Below are 20,329 nucleotides of genomic sequence, written 5' to 3' on the forward strand. Positions count from 1 at the left end.
ATAAGCCAGTGTAGTCTTGAATGGAACATATGTGGACCTCAGCTACAAGAGCTGGGGGTGGGGCAAAGTCAGATGCTTCAGAGAACCTCCAAAAAAAGGCAGCCAAGCAATGCAAATCTGGTGTAAAAAGATTCAACTTAAAAAGCAGCCTTTGAGCACATAAGAGAACCATAACAAGTGTTAACACATGGGACAAAAAAATCCCTTTTATGAGAGGTTTCAGAATTTGTGGTCCAAGAATGAAGAAAGCCTGAGAATGGGGGCCATGTGAGATGCCTGGATAATGGAGCATGTGTGTAGTCACTGGACAGTCTGATGAATTCCCCTATACAAATTTCTGATGGACCTAAGATGTTTTTAAAAGTCGTCTGAATTTGCTGCAACTCCAATACACAGTGTGCCAAAAAAAAAAAAAAAAAAAAAAAAAAAAAAAAAAAAGTTGAGATTCCACACATCTAAGCCTGTTTGAATTGGGGTATGTATGAAGAGGTAGCAAGAGAGTCATTGAGGGCAGGCTTACACTTTAGTTTGGAAAGTAGTACTAACTCTTCCATCAAATATTGATGGAATATTTACAGGACACAAAGGCCATGGGAGGAGACCTACTCTCTGCCTCCCAGAATTCCAGTCTAGAGGAGGCAGCTAACAAAGTATAGACACTGCAGGAAATCAGTCACAGATTGAGCCACAAGTGAGTACTAGTCAGGGCTCTGCTTTAGGCTGGGTGGTCAGGAGATGTGGCTCTGAGGTGGCAACATTTAAAATGGGTCTCAGTGATGGGAAGAAAGTAGTCATGTAACGCCTAAAGGGAAGACTATACCAGGAGGAAGTTGCAGGGAGTGAGTACATAGGGTAGTAACAGGAAGAAGAAATTATAGACATGCAGAGGTCAGACCCTGCAGAGACTAATAGGCCATGATGAAGGGCAGGTATTTCTTTCAGTGTGAAAGATGGGAAGGAAGAGAAGAAGATATATTGAAATGACTACCAAGTTCTATAGATTTGAACTTGAGAGCTGTGATAACTCTCTTTTCCCATTGGAGGATGAAGGGAGAGCATTAGCTGACAGAGAAGGCAGATAAAGTGGGTGTGTGGGAAGTTTGCGGTAAGAGAAAGTTTGAGATAACTGTTTTTAATATGAGTAATTAAACCTACTAGAAAAAGTCAGCACTGAGAGACAGAATTGGATGCCCAATTGAGGTATAAAGTCAGATAACTGGGAAGAGGAAGGAAAATCCAGAACAAATGGGGTTAACAAGTGAGGTGAATGGTAGGTCTTGATAGAAGGACCAGACACAGGAAAGTGCTCATACTCCAGGGAAGAGTGAGACAGGAGCTGAGCAAATTACTAGGAGTGAAGGCTCAAATGGTGACAGCATTCAGCCCTGCCATGTGAATTACAGGTTCTAAATATAGCAAGACAAACATTGCAATTTTCCAGCTAGGGAGGCTCAGGTTTTGAATATACCTCCTGCTCTGACTCTGGAACATTGCAGAGCTGAATTTGCACATGGAATTTAACAGCTAGTACTGGGAAGGTATGGAAAAGACAAGAAGAAAGTAGTAAGGCAAGATTTATACTTTGGAGCAGATAATGGAATTTAACAGAAAAAAAATATTTAAGACATTTTATCAAATTGAAGAGGTCCCTACATCAAGGAGGAACCAAATTAAGCCCGTCTGTCAGTAATTTGGAATGGGGAAAAAACTGTCCATTAAAAGGACTTAAGATTCTTTCTTCCCTAACTTTTTAAACCATCTTCTGTCAATCAATCATCAAATTTCAGCCACAATGTATAAAGCACTGAAGATTTCACAAGAACACATAGTATTATAAACATATTCTTGTGGTTTAGCAAATATAGATCTGATAGGCATATGCAGAGATTAAATAAATTGAATAGTTGTTGTAGGAGTTCCCATGGTGGCACCGTGGAAATGAATCCAACTGGGGACCATGAAGTTGCAGGTTCCATTCTTGACCTCGCTCAATAGGTTAAGGATCTGGCATTGCCGTGAGCTGAGGTATAGGTTGCAGATGCGGCTCGGCATGGCATCTGCTGTGAACTGTGGAGTAGGTGGGCAGCTGTGGCTACAGTTGGAATCCCTAGTCTGGGAACCTCCATATGCCACAGGTGCAGGCCCTCCCCCATAAAAAGAATATAATTGGTATTAAATTTAGAGGCAAGAGATTGACTTAGCTATGAAATCTCAACATGATTTTCTGTAGAAGGTGAGATATAAAATAAAGCTCGAAGGTTGAGAAGAATTGTGACATGGGAAGTTGGTGGTAGATGAGGCAGAAAAAACAATGTCATTTTAGGAGGTCTGTTGTGGCATAGTGGGTTAAGGAACCAGCATTATCACTGCAGCAGCTCTGGTCACTGCTGTGGCACAGGTTCAATCTCTTGCCCAGCAATTTCCAAAAAAAAAAAAAAAAAAATAGCATAATGTGTTTTTAAAGCCTGAGCAGGTACAATAAAAGGAAACAAGAGGAAACACAGATCACCCATTAATATGCACAGTCATATACACACACAACCTTTATAACTATGGATCAAGATATTGCTTTATCTTGAGTCATATACATATAAAATAGTACATGACTTCTATTCAACTAACTCTGATAGGGCTTAGATTGAAACCTGCACCCCTGCCTTCACCCCCTGCTCCCCACTCATGTGACACCGGTGATCCAGTTAGTTTGCTACAACTCTGCTATCTGAGGTTACCCTGAAGGGGCATTTCCTAGGCCTGAAGGTAAGCATTCTTCATCCTTCCCAGTTTGTTTTCCTTTCTCAAGAACACCTCTACAGAGCAAAACTTTCTACTGGCAAAAGCTCAAACATTATAACTTCATAGACCATCATAGACAGCTTTAAGAATATTTACTGATGGACCAATGTCCTCTTGCACATTGTCACATTACATGTATACAACTTATACTATGAGATAAACACTTGGTCTCTGTTTGAGAGATGAGGTAGTTGAAGTTTAAACAGCTGAAGAATTTGTTTATCAAGAAGGACTGAAAGTTCATATGACCCTTTCTCTGCTGCCATTTCACTTTCAATTTAACTCTATAGCTCTGTTAAATGTAAAATGTCATATAAATCAACACTACTGATTACAAAAATATCCCCTGGTTGGTAAATTACACTGGACCGGAAGAAAATATAAATGAACTATAAATTCCTGATGGAGACGCTATAGTTTTAGCTTCCCTAGGTTCAGAGACTCTTATAGCAATCCCTTGCAGGGATGCTGGAAGTTATGCCCATAGAGTAATTACAAGAAACAGGCTCTCCTATGGGACATGAGGCATCTAGGCAGAGGTTTTTAAATCAGGTCAGTTTCCACATGTGCCCAGTGTGGATCCCACCTTCTGGACCATGAGCTCTTCTCTGAGGAGAAGCTAAGTCCCTGGGAGCTATGTGAACTGCTAAGGGGATGGCTAATGCAGGAAATCCTGCAGAGAGGAACGAGATATGCCCAGCACTGTCCTGCAAGGAGGCTGGTTGTTGTCCATAGTAGACTCAAGCCAAGCGTCTTGGGAATCTGGATGTTTAATTGAGCCTTAAGGACCCCTGGTGTGAGTTACAGACACACATTTTTCTAAATATAAGATAAGAGAGTTCTACTGTGCCCCAAAGTGGAGATTATTTATCTCCATCTCTTCTTTTTTTAATTTTTATTAAAAGTATTTTTCATTAATGTGTAGTTGATTTACAGTGTTGAGTCAATTTCTGCTGTATAGCATAGTGACTCAGTCATACATAATATTCTTTTTCTCATATTATTTTCCATTAAGGTCTTTCCCAATAGATAGGCTCTAGTTCACTGTGCTAAACTGTAGGACCTCATTGCTTATCCATCCTAAATGTAATAGTTTGCAACTACCAATCCCAAACTCCTCATCCATCCCACTTCTGCCCTCCCCCTTGGCAACTGCAAATCTGTTCTCTGTGTCTGTGAGTCTGATTCTGTTTTGTAGATAGGTTCACTGCAGGATACAAAATAATATACAGAAATTGATTGCATTTCTATATACTAACAATGAAAGATCAGAAAGAAAAATTAGGGAAACCATCCCATTTACCATCGTTTCAAAAAGAATAAAATACCTAGGAATAAACTTACCTAAAGAGACAAAGGACCTATACTCTGAAAACTATAAGACATTAATGAAAGAAGTCAAAGATGACACAAACAGATGGAAAGATATACTATCCTCTTGGATTGGAGGAATCAATGTTGTCAAAATGACTATACTGCCCAAGGTGATCTACAGATTCAATACAATCCCTATCAAACTACCAATGACATTTGTCACAGAACTGGAACAAAATATTTCTCTCCATCTCTTCTTGACTCAGAATGAGTGTTAAAACACTCCAGAGGTTATAACAAAGATCTAGTCACTCCCTCTTGTTAATGGATACATTTAAGTTTCAAAGTTTTTTCAAGACATATCCAAACACCTTCCCTTTTTTTCTCCAATTTTTTCATGTGTCCCCACATGTCACATGAAATACTTCGGTTTATTAGTTTCCAGGAATGAACCTCACTATTTCATAGTATTCCATGATAGCTATAAAATCCAGAATCTATTAACAAACATGAATTATAGGGTCTAAGAACCTATAAAAGTTAAAGAAACTCTCTGTTGAAAATAAGAGAATTGCCTTTTTTAGAGAATTAATTTTAGAAAACTTGTATTCCTAAGTTATTTTTCTGTGCCTTTGAAATATATGTCAAGTTTTAGAAGCAAATAAGTCTCTTGCAAGTATAATGACCCAAGGATGTCCTTCCCAAGGACCTGGGAGCCATCTCTTGGAACTGTAATCATCAGGAGAGATGGCACCTCTATCTCACAGTTTCTGTGGGAGGGAGGAAACTTGCTTCAGAGGGTGCCTTGTTTCCAGTTGAAAAACTACCACCTGTCATAAAAATATGAGAAACTTATATTTCCTTTGCATAAAACTAATTAAATGACACAGATACATCATTACCCCAACTACCAGGAAAATTCAGGATAACTATGTATAATAAGTGGCAATATTAAGTCCTCTTACCTGAGATCTAGTCATTGTTTGTCCTGAAAACATGTATGTAATGAGCCCCAGTTTGGCTTTATACAAGGGTGAGGTTTCTTTCTGTCTCTGCTCTGTTAATGGATTACCTGTGATATGCATTCATTTTCATTTAATTCTTGTACAATGATTAAAGTGTTTTCTTTCTCTACTACCTTAATGGAGAGATTTTCTGGGCTAAAAGAAGATTTTGTTTTCCGTTATATTTCTAAACAGAGATAGATCATTTAAAATTTTTCCCAACCTACAAATTATCTGGCTAACTTTTATGCATTAGGAGTTCCTATTTCACCATCCAGATGTCTAGATATTACTGTCATTTCTACCAAATTTCGAAGAGTGATTAACTTCAGAAGAGAAAAAAAATGAAAGGCAACCATCTTAAAATGCATTTTTTCATTAAAATGTGCTCTCGTAAATGAGTATTTACTGAACAATATGGATTTTACGCTATAATCCACGTATATAAACAAAGATGATTTTTGACCTGAGAAATAAGTGCAGAGGAAACATTTTAAATTTATTGCTATATCAATGATTTCCATGTAGAAGACAGAAATGGATTTGCTGGGATATCCTATTGTAGCTCAGCAGGTTAAGAACCCAATACAGTGTCTAGGAGGATTCAGGTTTGATACCTGGCTTCATTCAGTGGGTAAGGATCTGGTACTGCTGCAAGTTGTGGTGTAGGTTGAGACATGGCTTGGATCCCAGGTTGCTACGCCTGTGGCAAAGGCCTTAGCTGCAACCTCTAGCCTGAGATTTCTATATGCTACAGGTGCGGCCCTAAAAATAAGGAAAAGAAAGAAAGAAATGGCTTTTCTCATTATAGTAACAGAGGTAGAATAAACATTGACGTGTGGGGCTCTCAGAGGGGAGGAAAGCTGGATTTAGTAAAACAATGTTTTAATAACTGAATCTTTCATCAAGGTTAGCACCTTTCCAATGTCATGTGAATGCTAACAACAAAATCATTCAAGGGTGATTTGGGCAGACGTCATCTGAAACGCTAGAGACAAAATGAAGCCCAGTTCTGGTGGGAGATTGAAGTCCAGGCTACTGAGATCTTTCTAACTCCACCTTTTACTATTTTGGTAAGGAAAGATTGTATTAAGAGAGATCAGCTGCTTAGAAAGACCAAGATCTCTTGTAACAAAAATTGTAAGCTACTTTTGCCAAAAGCCTTTTATGTGCCAGGCACTTTGCTGAGCATTTTATAAATATAAGTCATTTAATCTTCACTCAAAACCTGAGAAGTATCTATTCCCAGCACCGTTTTACAGCTAGGAAAATGGGTGCACACGCATTTAGTAAATTGCGGCTGCCCATCAGGAATTTGTGTTTGCTATTACGCCATGTCGACTCTCATCCAGGAAAACTGCATGGACTCTAGAGGTAAAGTGAATAAAATCAAAAGGATTTATTTTGTTACTTTTTACGAGTAAAATAACTTGAACTTAATAGAAAATCATAGAAGCATGTGGAGTATATTAACTTCTTTCAACATCAACATATTCCCAAAGGCTTTTAACATTTCCAGAGTTGATAAAATGAATAAACAATTCAGGAGTTTTGCAAATGGCATTCTAAGGAAAATGATCATTTTCTCTTGCAAGGTTTTGCTTCGTAAAAATTTTAAAGATATATTACAGCATTTTAGCGTTATTATATAATAACTCTGTCTTTTAAGACATTATTAGTGCAACTTCAAGGCAGTAGTGCCCCAGGATTTTCTGTTAAGTTTCCCGTATAGAACCTTTACCTCTATGCCCTCAACCATTTTCCAAACTTTTCTTCTGGTTCTCCCTTGCTTCAGGCAGCAAAGGAGAAATATTCATATCAGAGCCTGTTTGGCTCACAGTAGTGTACACCCTTTAAATTCATCCTGGCCCTTGTAAGCCTGCTATTCATGCCTCATCAATTTCTTTGTTCAATTTCAGCTGTTCATTTTTCCAAATTCTACTTAAGGCCATCTCACATTCCCATTACACTCCAACTTACTGCAGATGTGTCTCCTCTCCTGAGACATTTATTATCTAAGACTTTCAGAAAATCTTCGAAGAGAGTCTCTCTTCTCTGTTCTCCCTTTCTGCCCACATTCTATCTTTGTGGGCTTTCTCTGATAATTCTCTTCCAGCCAAAGAAATCTCACTGTAGTCTGAGAGCAGGAAAAAAACAAAATCCACTCTGCTCAGATAGATCCAAATTTTTTATCTTATGTACGAGATTTTAAAAAGGGATTTATTTATTTATTATTTGTCTTTTCTAGGGCTGCACCCACAGCATATGGAGGTTCCCAGGCTAGGGAACTGTAGCCACTGGCTTATGCCAGAGCCACAGCAATGCCAAATCCCAGCTGCATCTGCAACATACATAACAGCTCATGGCAAAGCTGGATCCTTAATCCACTGAGCGAGGCCAGAGATTGAACCTGCAACCTCATGGTTCCTAGTCAGATTTGTTAACCACTGAGTCATGATGGGAACTCCTAAAAAGAGGTTTATGAATTTAAATTTAACTTTGCTGCCATTACTCCTCTGATATGACTACCCATCTCCAAATCAATGGGTGACATGGCTTACTCTAACTGGAAGGAAGGCCCTCCTGGTGAGGAAGAGAAAATAAGAGGGATAGGGAAAAGGGATAACAGGACATCATTTAATAATTCAAAATACTATGTTACAAAGACAATCTAAGCCTCTTTTTATTTATTTTTTTATCCTTAATTTCTGGCCATGCAGTTGGCATGCAGAAGTTCTTGGCCCAGCGATTGAACCCGTGCCTCAGCAATGGCAACACCAGGTCTTTAAACTGCTGAGCCACCAAAGAACACTTAAGCCTCTCTTAAAAAAAAAATAAAAATAAAAAGGGATTATCTGTCTACCCTTTTCTACTATGCTACCATTCCTTTTTTGAGAAACTCAAGGGTCATAGGGAACTATTTCTCTTTGCTTACCACCTCCTATTCAATTCAAATACACAGAGCTTATGAATGTAGCAGGAAAGCCTAACAGGCAGAGCAGGCCTCCTAGATCTGATTATCTTCAGGTCACAAAGGATACTTGAGTCTAACAGACATCACCACCATCCTCAGTACACCTGAGTCTTCTCTGATTCCAGGCCTAGGGAAGATACACTTGTTTGTAGAGAAATATGCATAGCCACGTGACATATCTCAGTCAAGAAAATGTGAACTGAAAGACATGTGTCATCGCCAACTTCAGCATTTAAAGTTCAATCCCTGTTCTCTACATTAGGTGCTAGTCTTGGAGAACCCTGAAGCTTCACATACAGATGATAGTGTTTTAAATTGTTGGTGTTTCTCTCTGCCTGCATCCTTGAGTGATTATATAAATAGAACTTTCTACCTTTCTGTGTAAGTTTGGCTAATTTTTATGTATCTCAATTCCTACATAAAATTGGATAGATCTGGAAATTACTGTCTTTACTGCCTACCTCTATTCCGTGTGTGGCATGGTTGTGCGATCTACTTTCATTAATTTTAAGTTTCTGGAATTTTTTTGTTAGCCTTGGCATGACGAGCCTATGAGTAGAAAACAAATAGGTACTTAGGGCAATTTGAATGCTTTAAAGGAATATTATTTTACAAAAAGTATTTTACTAGAACATAGAATTTTAGTTCCAATAGATAGGCCAATTTCACCTCTATGGGGTACAGCAAGGATTTTAATGATCAAGTTAATATGACTCCTAGCCCCGCCTTTCAGTGTTGAACATATTTTTTTCTTCTTCCCCACCGTTACATTTTTCCTCACCTAATTAGGCAATTCCCCAACTGTTACTAACTTCCTGTTTAATAAACTCAGATATCCCTACTTCTCCATGGAGGCTGATAATTATGAACATTATAACTTGAGACAAAATGGATAATCCAGTAAGATCTCTAGCGTGAGCAGCTTAAACCTAAAAGGAGAGAAATTAATTCTCAGCTCAGCTTTGTTGCCTTTGCAATTGTCGCTGCAGATAACACAAAAGTTATACTCCACGGTTGGTTCTAGGAGACATCTCTCTTCACAGGGTACCACATACTCTTCATTTGTGTGTAAACTAACAACTATCACTTTTCTAAGTCTCCTTTGCTGATTCCTTCTCTAAGGTCTGGAAGACTTCCGAATGTTGTAAAATCTCTTCTCTATCCCGTAACACTTCTCTAGATGCCAAGCCCTTCGTACTTGTGTGTTACAGTAAATGTCTCTGCCCTCAGTCACTTTCTGAATTCATTTATCTATGCCAATTCGGCATCTCCGCTTAGATATCTAACAGATATCTCAAGACCACTATGTCAAAATTGGACTTGATCCCCCCACTTACAGACCCAAATCTGCTTCTCCTGTAGCTTCCTCCACCTTGGTAACAGCAACTCTAACTTCTTGCCACTTGCATTCTTGATCCCCTTTCTTTGCTCTCATTTTTCTTTCCATTCTCTTGTTATTTGCTAACATACTATGTAATTCAATCATTTATTGTATAGAATGTTTATTTTTAAATTTTTTTTTTAAACAAGTGGCCACACCTGTGGCATATGGAAGTTCCTGAGCCAGGGGTTGAGCCACAGCCACTGTAGAAGCAATGCCGAGTAGTTATGTTGTGAGCCACACGGGAAGTCCTGTATAGATGTTTATATTCTCTATCCACTATGGGAAAGTAAGCCTCTTGAAGGTTATTTTTTTTTTTAGTTATTTCTGCTTTGCTGCATGAAAGTAAAAGTAGACCAAGGGCCTAAGTGAATGACTTTTGTATTGAGTATTCAGATATTAGGAGACTTAATTTTTTAATTGGCATATAAATTGATTTTTTGAAATAGAAAAATAAAAACTAGTCACTTTTTCTTAAAATTATATATATAATTTCAATTTATATTATATATAATTTCAATCATCCAAGAGTATAGGTTAACAGCAAGAAATGCTCTTCTGAAGAATTTCTATCCTCTTTATAAACCACAGTGCTTGAGCAACAATCAGAAAAACACTATATCAACAAGTGATACAACTGCTGTATTTTCAAATAAATTTGCAGCGTCATCTTTATTCATATCTGACATTAACATGGTTTCTCACATTTTATTTTATTTTATCTTATTTTTTGATTTTTCACCTGTGGCACATGGATGTTCCCAGGCGAGGGGTCAAATCTGAGCTATAGCTCACAGCCTACATCACAGCCACAGCAACTCCAGATCCAAGCTGCGTCTGTGATCTACACCACAGCTCATGGCAACACCGGATCCTTAACCCACTGAACAAGGCCAGGGATCAAACCCGCATTCTCATGGATCCTAATGGGGTTTATTAACCACTGAGCCACAAAGGGAACTCCACATTTCTCTACATTAAAATTGTGATTTTATAAGATCCAAAATCAGCAAAGATCATTTATAGTTTCATACTTGCTGTCAGTCTTAACATATTTATTTTTTTCTGTTTTAAAAAAAGACTATTTTTGACAGCTGTATTGAAATAAAATTCACATTCTATGAAATTCATCCATTTAAAGTATACAGTTCAGGGAGTTCCCATCCTGGCTTAGCAGTAATGAATCCCACTAGTATCCATGAGGATGTGGCCTCGCTCATTGGGTTAAGGATCTGGCATTGCCGTGAGCTGTGGTGTAGGTCACAGAGGCAGCTCGGATCCTGCATTGCTGTGGTTATGGGGTAGGCTAGCAGCTGTAGTTCCAATTGGACCCCAGCCTGGGAACTTCCATATGTCGCAGGTGAGGCCCTAAAAAAAATTAAAAATAAGAAAATAAAGTATACAATGCAATGGTTTCTATCACAGTCACAGAGATGTGCAATCACCACCATTATCTAATTTGAATACCTTTCATCACCCAAGAAAAAAACTGCATTGCATTAGAAGTCACTCCTCATATCCCCACCCCAGTCCTAAGTGTAATAAGGAAGAACAAATCTGACTCCATATTGGATCTGTTTCTTTAACTTTTGTATTCTATTGCTTTTGTTGTAAATTAATCCCTAAAGGGGTGTTGTCTATAGTTAAAGAGTACATAATGACTAATCTCTTGAAAAACTGCCTCCCATGCATGAGTATTAAGCTATAAAGTTTGTTTGGCTAGCAGGAATTATACTGAACAGGCCCATCTGTGAATGGCTACAGGAAAGTAGAAATTAATACATCCCCTCCAATATCCGGCTGGAGTCGACATATACTTGAAACAACTAATCACCTTTTTTACTTTACCTCTTCTCCCCTCACTCCTCTTGTTTTATGAAAGAAACTAGCATACCAGCTTAGGAAAGATGGTTCTTTGAGATACCAGGCCATAATCTTTTTTTTTTTTTTTTTTTTTTTTTTTTGTCTTTTGTCTTTTTAGGGATGCACCCAAGGCATATGGAGCTTCCCAGGCTAGGGGCTGAACCAGAGCTGTAGCTGCCAGCCTATACCACAGCCACAGCAATGAGGGATCTGAACTGTGTCTGCAACCTACACCACAGCTCATAGCAACACCAGATTCTTAACTCACTAAGTGGAGCCAGGGATTGAACCCACGTCCTCATGAATGCTAGTTGGGTTTCCTTAATCAATGAGCCACAATGGGAACTCTCAGTCCACTATCTTATCGGTCTGCTAGCTTTCTAAATAAAGTAGCTATCCCTTGCCCGAACAATGCACCTCCCAATTTATTGGATCATCATGGGGCAAGCAAAGTGCTTAGACTTGGTAACAGAGACAACCACTAGTGTACTTTCTGTCTCTATAGATAGTCTATTCTGGATTACTCATATAATGGAATTATACAATACATGGTATTTTGTGACTGGCTTCTATCACTTAGCATAATATTTTCAAGGTTTATCTATGGTTAACAAATATCTGTGCACCATTCCTTTTTATTGCTGAATATTTCATTGTATGGATATACTACACATTTTTATCCACTCATCTGTTGACAGAAATTTGCCTTGTTTCAACTTTTTGGATATTAGAAATAATGCTTTTATGCAACATGTGTTTTTTTTTTTATTTCTCTGGGGTATATACCTAGTAATCTACAATTGCTGGATCATACGGTAACTATAGGCTTGACATTTTGAGAAATTGACAAACTTCTGAAGTAGAGGTACCATTTTACCTGGAAAAATTACTATTTTCTACATTGTTAAGATTAGCATTTTTGTGAAAAAGTATTGTTGCTGAAAGGGAAAGTTAAACTTTATTGCAAATGCATTTTATACTGGGTGATTCTAGTTACAGTACTTTAAAATTCCTAAGCTTTTAGTTTTTATTTTAAATCTACAGAAAAAAAGTTGAGAGGGTACTAATATAAATGCTTATAAACTTCACCTAAAATAACCCATTGTTAACATTTTGTCACATTTGCTATTTATTTACACATATGCACATGTGTGAACACACAGTTTCCTGAACAATTTAAAAGTAATTTGCAAACCTCATGGCAATTTAAATCTAAATATATATCCGAATAATAAAGACAGAGTCCCTCTTCCAGAGTCTGCCATTCAGTGCTATTACATTGCTGTGCGCTGTCCCAGCATGTGTGGTGGACAGTAGGGGACTCTGATACTGGGCTGTGGGGTCTTGGAAATTTATGATTATGAAAGTTTCAGAACCTTTACTGTGTGATCTGAGGCTATGATACAACAGCACTATAACATGGCTCCATCCTTACCTTGCGAGCTTAGCATATATACTCAGGTGAGTATCAGTGTGATACAGGACAGATCCCAAGCCTTCTGGTCACCTGACTGGTCTGCGCACTTGGCTGTAGCTAGTTTCTATGGAGCTTTGTAGGAGACCAACTTCCTTTCAGGGGCACCAACCTAGAGGGGTATTGTCTTCAATAAATCAATCCCTTCCTCACAATTACAAAATAAATGTATTATTTTCCTCTACAGAACATTAATCTAGAAAAGGAGTACCCTCCTTAAATGATAAAAATAAACATAGAAAGCTTGTGGGGTAGACTCTGTTATATTAAGAACTATATGAAATATGTGAACATAAAAGAGGTTATGAAATATAATGAGGAAAGTGCTGGAGGATGAGTCTAGAGATGTGAATTATAGTTCTTATATTTTCACTGTTTATTCAGTGATCTCCAGCAAGCCACTAATATTTTTGGATCTCCTAATTTTCACTTAAAAATTGATTCAAAAATAAATACCTAAATTTTATCTGAAAATAGGATTACTATTGAAAAACTCTTTTTGGGTAAATGTCCATTTCTTAGACTTCTGAATTCTAAATGACCAATTAATTGATTTAGATTCTGGCAAGAAGAGAGTCTAATTAGGTTTTTCTGATTTGGAGCCAAGACTATCACTATTTAAAACTATTTTAAAAGAATTTCAAAGTTTTATTTTGTTCTGTCACTCATAATTCTTCAACATGCCCTGGGTGTGGTATACCCTAAACATTATAGGTTTTTCATGGCCAACAGAGAAAATGATGTCCTTTAAATATTTTTACTCCTAGATCTCATTCTGGTCTTCGTTATTAGTTTTTATATTCTTCTCTGTAATAGTCCATATTAGGAAATTAATTATAATATACTATTGATAGAGTGGTCTCAAGTTTTGCTTTTTTTTTTTCTTTATCAACCAATACTTCTTAACAAGATTTTCAATGATGAGTCAGAATTTTATCTACTCACTTAAATTTTTTTTTTTTTTTCTAGAGTCAAGAGTCTTATCTTCTCATAATAACTCGGGAAAGGGAAAGGGTTTGGAGGCAGTCTGGGTCAGTATTCAGCAGCCAATTATCTTGGAGGGTGGAAGAGAGAGCTTCACTGCAGCACTGGGACTTCCAGCTTGCGCTGGGCCAGGGCCTCCCCCAGCATGTTGACAGTCTGACAAGAGTAAGTCCCCTAGTAGAAGGGTGATGGGCGCCGGATGTTCAGTGTCAGGAACCCCTGGTGGTTGGTCCTCAGGACCTTGAGATCCTCCCGATCTCCACACTGTTCTTCACCCAGACCACCTTGAACTTTGGGCAGCCTCTTACGTCACAGTTGAGAGCTGCAGCGTAACCAGCCACGTCCACTCAGTCGAATAGAGGAGTCAGGAACTCGAGAGGCGTTTGGAAGTCATGCTCTTTGAGCTCAGGTGCCTTGAAGGTGATGCCTGTCTTGGAGACACTGGGCCAGGCAAGCCACTGAGACCACAGATGTTCTCACTGTAAACTCGGAAATAGTATTCATTGCCCACAAAGAGGTCAGATACATGTAGGAGGTATGCCAGTTGTATTTGAAGAGGTTGAACCACTTCATGGTTTTCTTGTTGGCTTTCTGGACGAAATACTCTGTGACCTCACTGCTGCCGTCATCCTTCGGGAGCTGCAACTCCACCAGAGCATTGGTGCCCCATACCTCCTTCACCATCACATTCTCTGGCGTCCCTGCCTTTTCCAAGACATGAATGCAGATGGTGGCTGTGTCCTTCAAGTTCTCAGTCTGCAAGCTCAGTTCATGCTCCCCAGAGTCCAGGCGGGCCACCTGGCACACAAAGAACAGTGGTCGAAGTCGCTGGTGCACAGGTGCATGAGGGAGGTGTCTACCAGCTCCCCGCCCTTGTCCACACAAGCTGTGGCCACGGCTTTCCATGGAAGGGGATGATGAGGTTGAGTTTTTCCCCCACTTTGCAGATATAAGTCTGGCAGAGGTGGTGGGGCAGCCAGATCTTGGGTTGCTCCACAGTCTCCCAGAGGGTGACCCTCTGGGCCAGGGTGACCAGCGGGCTGTGCCCCATGAGGTCCATGTTAGCAGGAATCCATGTGTCAGAGCTCTCCACACAGTACTCCATCAGGTACCATTGATGCCACTTGCCCCAATCCTGTCTGGGAGAAGCCACTTGAGGGTAGTGGTGGCGTCTGTCACATCCTCCATTGTCAGGTGCTGGGGTTCACGGTGCAATAGGCATGAAAGGCTTGCTGTTGAAGCTGGGCAGGAAGACACCAATAGCGTTGACAGAAAAGACTGGCATTGCGTAGAGGATGCCCTGGTGTTGACAGCAAAGACTGGCATCTCGTAGAGGATGCCCTGGATCAATTTTATAACTATGTAATGCTAAATGGAGAAATACTGCCAGAAACAATATAAGAATTGTATTTTCAAAGACTAAACTAAGGTATGTGGCTTTGTAAGATTTCCTAAATATTTTGTTTCAGTCCTTGAAGAATTGAGGGGGAGCCCTCAGAATATCATAGATAAGAACTGCTCTTAATTTAGCATTTTTGCTAACTTCATTCCTTACTCATTCCATTTCCCAAACTTGTCATTCCATTAATCTTTTGTGGCAAAACTAGAAAAAGAGGTTAAAAAAGAATATGAAAATGGCTAACATTTAATGGGACTTTACATTTAACATTTCTACATAAATCTCATTTCATCTCTTAGCAAATCTGGTATGAAAAACAGATCACAGGTAAGTAATGAGGCTTACACTAGAACTCAGAGCTAATATGTTATGGAGTTGGACTAGAATTCTGATCTTTAGATTCTGGATTTTCTGACTGGGGACTGGGTAACAGTAGCTCTTTCAGCAGGTAATAGGATTGTCTTCCATGTCATTGCCTGTTTCTCCACTACCTGAAGTCCTATTCTGGAAAAGTTGCAAAGACTGTGTAACTGCTCTCCTTTGATGTAAATCGATAAGTGCTGCCATCTTGAGGTCACCTGGGGTCTACAGGCTTCTGCCTCACCTTCCCTTTAATAGATTATTAGCAGTGTGCCAAGCCACACGCTGTGTTTCTACAGAAAGTCTGGGCTCCTTCCCAAATATTGCTGTGTGCCTCCCAGTGGCACGGCACCTCTAAATGTTTGACAAATGTTACTATTATCACAACTGCCCATCTCACTCAACACTTCTCTGTAATCACCTCTGCCCTTCACATACCATTTCATGTGCTGCCCTTCTGCCCAGTTCACTCTGCTCTAGTCTAATAAATGACATCCTTCCCTTTTATTCCTCAGCATACACCTAACACAAAGCTAAGGGTGCAATAGATGCTATTAAGCTGTGCCTATAGCTTAATGGAATCACAGTGCAGGAAATTGATACCTGAATACTTTTTTCAAGATATTGTCCCAACTAGAATTTTCTCCTCTACCAGATTATCTCATTGGCCATGTCCTCTTTTTGCCTTCATGCTAGGTTATTGATAGTCTCCCATCTTTTTCAAGTAGCATCACCTATCTTCTGTTCTGTCTTTCAAACTCCAGGCTTCAAATCTCGGCTTGGGTCCCCAACTAGAAAAAGCCAAAAATAATTGCACATCATAATTATCTCTTAATTCAAGGAATACAATCCTTTCACATTTTTGTTCCAAGCAGTTAACAGTTAGCACTTGACTGTCACAAACTTTGTTTTTCTTAAGTGGATATTGTTTCACTTTTTTGTAGCCAAGTGCACTGTTGATGTTTTCCCAAAGCCAAAAGCTGTGAACCTTAAATGCAAATTCAATCAGCTAATTCTAGCTGCAGAAATGTTAATAGAGTTTACTTTCATTTCCTTCCTCTTCCTTTTCAAGCCATAGAAATCACAGATCCATTTTACAGACAGAATTCACCCTCCAATCTCCGCCCCTACTGCCCAAGTTCCTGTAAATAGAATGTTTTCTCCAAGATCAGAAGTAGCTCAATCTGGACCAGCAGTAGCAGCAGATAATACTGCTAACTTTTTCAGATCCAAAGTCAAGGTACAAACTTCTTCCAATTATTATCATTCTTTAAGCAAAACTTAAAGGAAAAGAGTGAGGATTACAATATGTGAAGGAGTTTTCCTTCAGAATGTAAATCAGGCATAATTTGCTAATGAGATTTTTATACAAATCTCATTATTACAGATGAGGAAACATGGAATCACAATTTCTTTCTAATACTTGCTCATTTGATTTCGGTTTTGTTGATACAGTCTTTGCACTAAAATGACTTTTTATTCTTATAAATTAAGAGCATTTATTCAAACTGATTTATTCTCAGGTCTGCTTTTTAAAAGCTTCAAATAGCATCAAAGGATGCTAGGATATTTAAAGAAATTTTAAATCTTCATTTCATCAGAGGAGATAAAAATGGTTAAGTAAAATAATATGAGCCCTGCAGAGATGGGACTTTGGAGGCTTATCTTTGAACTCAAGGCTTTATTCTAAATAATAGAATGAAAGATTTCTGGGTAACCTTTGAGACAACCTCAGACAACCCTATGTTGTGCTAATAAGGAGGCAAATAAAGCCTCCTCTAAGGAAAAGTCATGGGGTTTAGTTTGGAATCCAGGTCTTATTGCCAAAATATTGTCTGCCTCTGTACACCAATGCCACACTGAAATGCAGAGACAGAGTTGGAGAAAAGAGAAAAAGTAGCATTAATTGCCAGGCTGAGAGAGAAACACAGCAGGCTAATCACTCAAGGACTGTGGTTCCCCCTCACCCCCAACCCTGGTTGGAGGGGATAGTGAGGAGTCTTACAGTGTTTGAGGAGTAGGGTGTGATCATGTGGTCATTCTCCTGACTGGTGGGTGATGAGGTAATTGGGAGTCAGAATCATCAACCTTCTGTTTCCAGTCAGTCTGGGGTATATATGCTTGTGGGCAGCATACAGTTGGCTCTTTCCACCAAGTGGGGGCTTCAGAACCAGCAAAACAGCTCCAAAGACGTGGTTCAGAATATTATCTATAGGGGAGTTCCTGTAGTGGCTCAGCAGTTAATGAATCCGACCAGTCTCCATAAGGAGGCTGGTCCAATCTCTGGCCTTGCTCAGTGGGTTGAGGATTTGGCATTGCAATGAGCTGTGGTGTGTGTCAAGGACCCAGATTAGATCCAACATTGCCATAAGCTGTGGTATAGGTTGCAGATGGGGCTCGGATCCCGCAGCTGCAGCTCAGATTCAACCCCTAGCCTGGGAACCTCCACATACCTTGGGTGCAGCTCTAAAAAGTCACACACACAAAAAAGAATATTATCTATAGTCTTTGAAGAAGAACTGAAGGTCCTTGACTCTGCTGAATGGCTAAATTATTATTACTGTTTTCTTTTTTCTCTGTATTTTCTCACTTCTCTAATGAAATTTGTTCTTACTAAGGTTTTTCTACTAATAAAAAGGCAGGTGGAGGACAGGAGTGGGGTCTACTGTGGGAAGGCCTCCCAGGGTCCTGCTCCATTACAGTCTTTTCTTCATGAACACAAAAACCAGGGTTGCTACTGTTCACCTACCTACCAAGGCAATTAAGATGCTCCATTTCTTGGAGTTCCTGTCATGGCTCAGTGGTTAACAAATCCGACTAGGAACCATGAGGTTGCAGGTTCGGTCCCTGCCCTTGCGCTGTGGGTTAAGGATCTGGCATTGCTGTGAGCTGTGGTGTAGGTCGCAGACGTGGCTTGGATCCTGCATTGCTGTGGCTCTGGTATAGGCTGGCGGCTACAGCTCCAATTAGACCCCTAGCCTGGGAACCTCCATATGCCGCGGGAGCAGCCCAAGAAATGGCAAAAAGACAAAAAAAAAAAAAGATGCTCCATTTCTTATATTTTCTTTTACATAGTTGACGTCTTATAAAGTAAGTCTTGTATTGCCAGTATTTTCACTCTTTAAAACATATGGTTAGACAAATTTAAACAATCAAAAGAAACTTTTGAGAGGGGACCATCAACAGCAGATAAATAGTTTCTTAAAAAAGTGCATCCTCATTTCTTTTTGTATAGTTGAAACTTAGCATTGGATTGTCTCTTCCTCCTTGAAGTCCTCCCTTTTTTCTCAAAAGAAGAGGAAAATGTTTTGGCTTCAAAAGAAGAAAGAACATCTGTCCAACCCTGTATCCTCAGCCCTGCTTGCCTGTGAACAAGGGCAAAGATGTCATTAAACAATACATTGCATATCAAACAAATTTGTTTCCTATCTCATCTAAAACCTATTATGAGTTTAAAATTCTGCATTCTCAACTATAATAGTATGGGGGTGTACCTTTCAGAAATCTCTATGTGTGATATTAAGAGCCAATTCACTCAGGTGATAGCACTTATATTTGCTTATGCCCAGGACCATTCACTTCACTTTTCATTAAATGTGCATTAACCTAAAACTACCCTGGACTATAAAAGTATAAGAGGATCACGGCAACATAGCATTAAAGTGACAGTAAATCAGCAGAAACATAACATTAGATTTTCTAGTTCAGGTGCTTTGTAGACTATAAATATGGATCATTCTTCCATGAACTTACAGATATTTTCCATGAGTACAATGGACCTGTCTTACTGCTTGCTCTTAAATCAGGGAAATGAAAGTAAATTTAGATGTGGAGTTAATCATATTTCCATAATGAAAACTAAAGCTGGAAAAAATACCTAATTACAGTATCTAATTTGCAGCAATATTATTTCCTACTGGAATTCACTAAACTATATTCATGAGAATGCTAATGGAACCATTTATTGACACAACCCTTCCTCTGAAGCCACTCAGGCTTGTTTACTATTCCAAATGTTGTGATATTGCTATAGATTTAAAATACAAAAAAAGGAAAAACCATGTAATTACCATAATTGTATAGCTATAATAGAGTTTCCACTCCAAAACTTTGTCAAGAAGCAGCACCAATACTGCTTAAAGACTTATTTCTTTTCTGCTGATCTGGTAATTTTTATTTTTCTGGGAATTTTATTAAACAAATTTTATGAATGCTATATAACATAAGAAGAAAAGGTTCTCACACCTTAATATGACTTAAGTTTTCATTTCAGTGTATTTCTTTCCCATGCATGTCTCATAACTGCATAATATTTTAACCTGCATGTGGTTCTCATAGGATTTCAATGCCATTCCATATTCAGCCTCCTAGTTGGAAACCCCAAGCTAAAGAGAGTGACTGAGAAATAATCCCTGTGGTTTTCCAAAGGCATCCTGAAGGCTAATGGAGATTCTCTGATGTTGTAGAAAGGTAAACAAATCCAAAAATTCACATACAGGTGAATTCCATGAACTATGGGTGCTGGCTCTAATAACAACAAAACATCTATGTAGCGCTCTATAACTCATAAAGGGGTCCTGTAGATGAGTTTGCAGTTGATTAATACAAAATTCTAATAATGTGCCATCATTGCTCTCCCATACAGATGGGAAACCAAGTCTTCCATCTTCAAAGTATTTCCTTAGGAGTGGAGTGGGAAATCAACAGCACCCAGCTGAAAGTGGTGTCTTCTGCTTTTCTCCACAATACTGTGCCCCAGAACTCCACACTGTAAACAACG

At 38.9% G+C, this 20,329-nt stretch overlaps 1 pseudogene; it reads right to left on the reverse strand.

Moving 5' to 3' along the window:
- Nucleotides 13,884-15,756, reverse strand: LOC102165040 (annotated as a pseudogene).

The sequence above is a fragment of the Sus scrofa genome, chromosome 13 (assembly GCF_000003025.6).
Source record: "Sus scrofa isolate TJ Tabasco breed Duroc chromosome 13, Sscrofa11.1, whole genome shotgun sequence".
NCBI lineage: Eukaryota > Metazoa > Chordata > Mammalia > Artiodactyla > Suidae > Sus > Sus scrofa.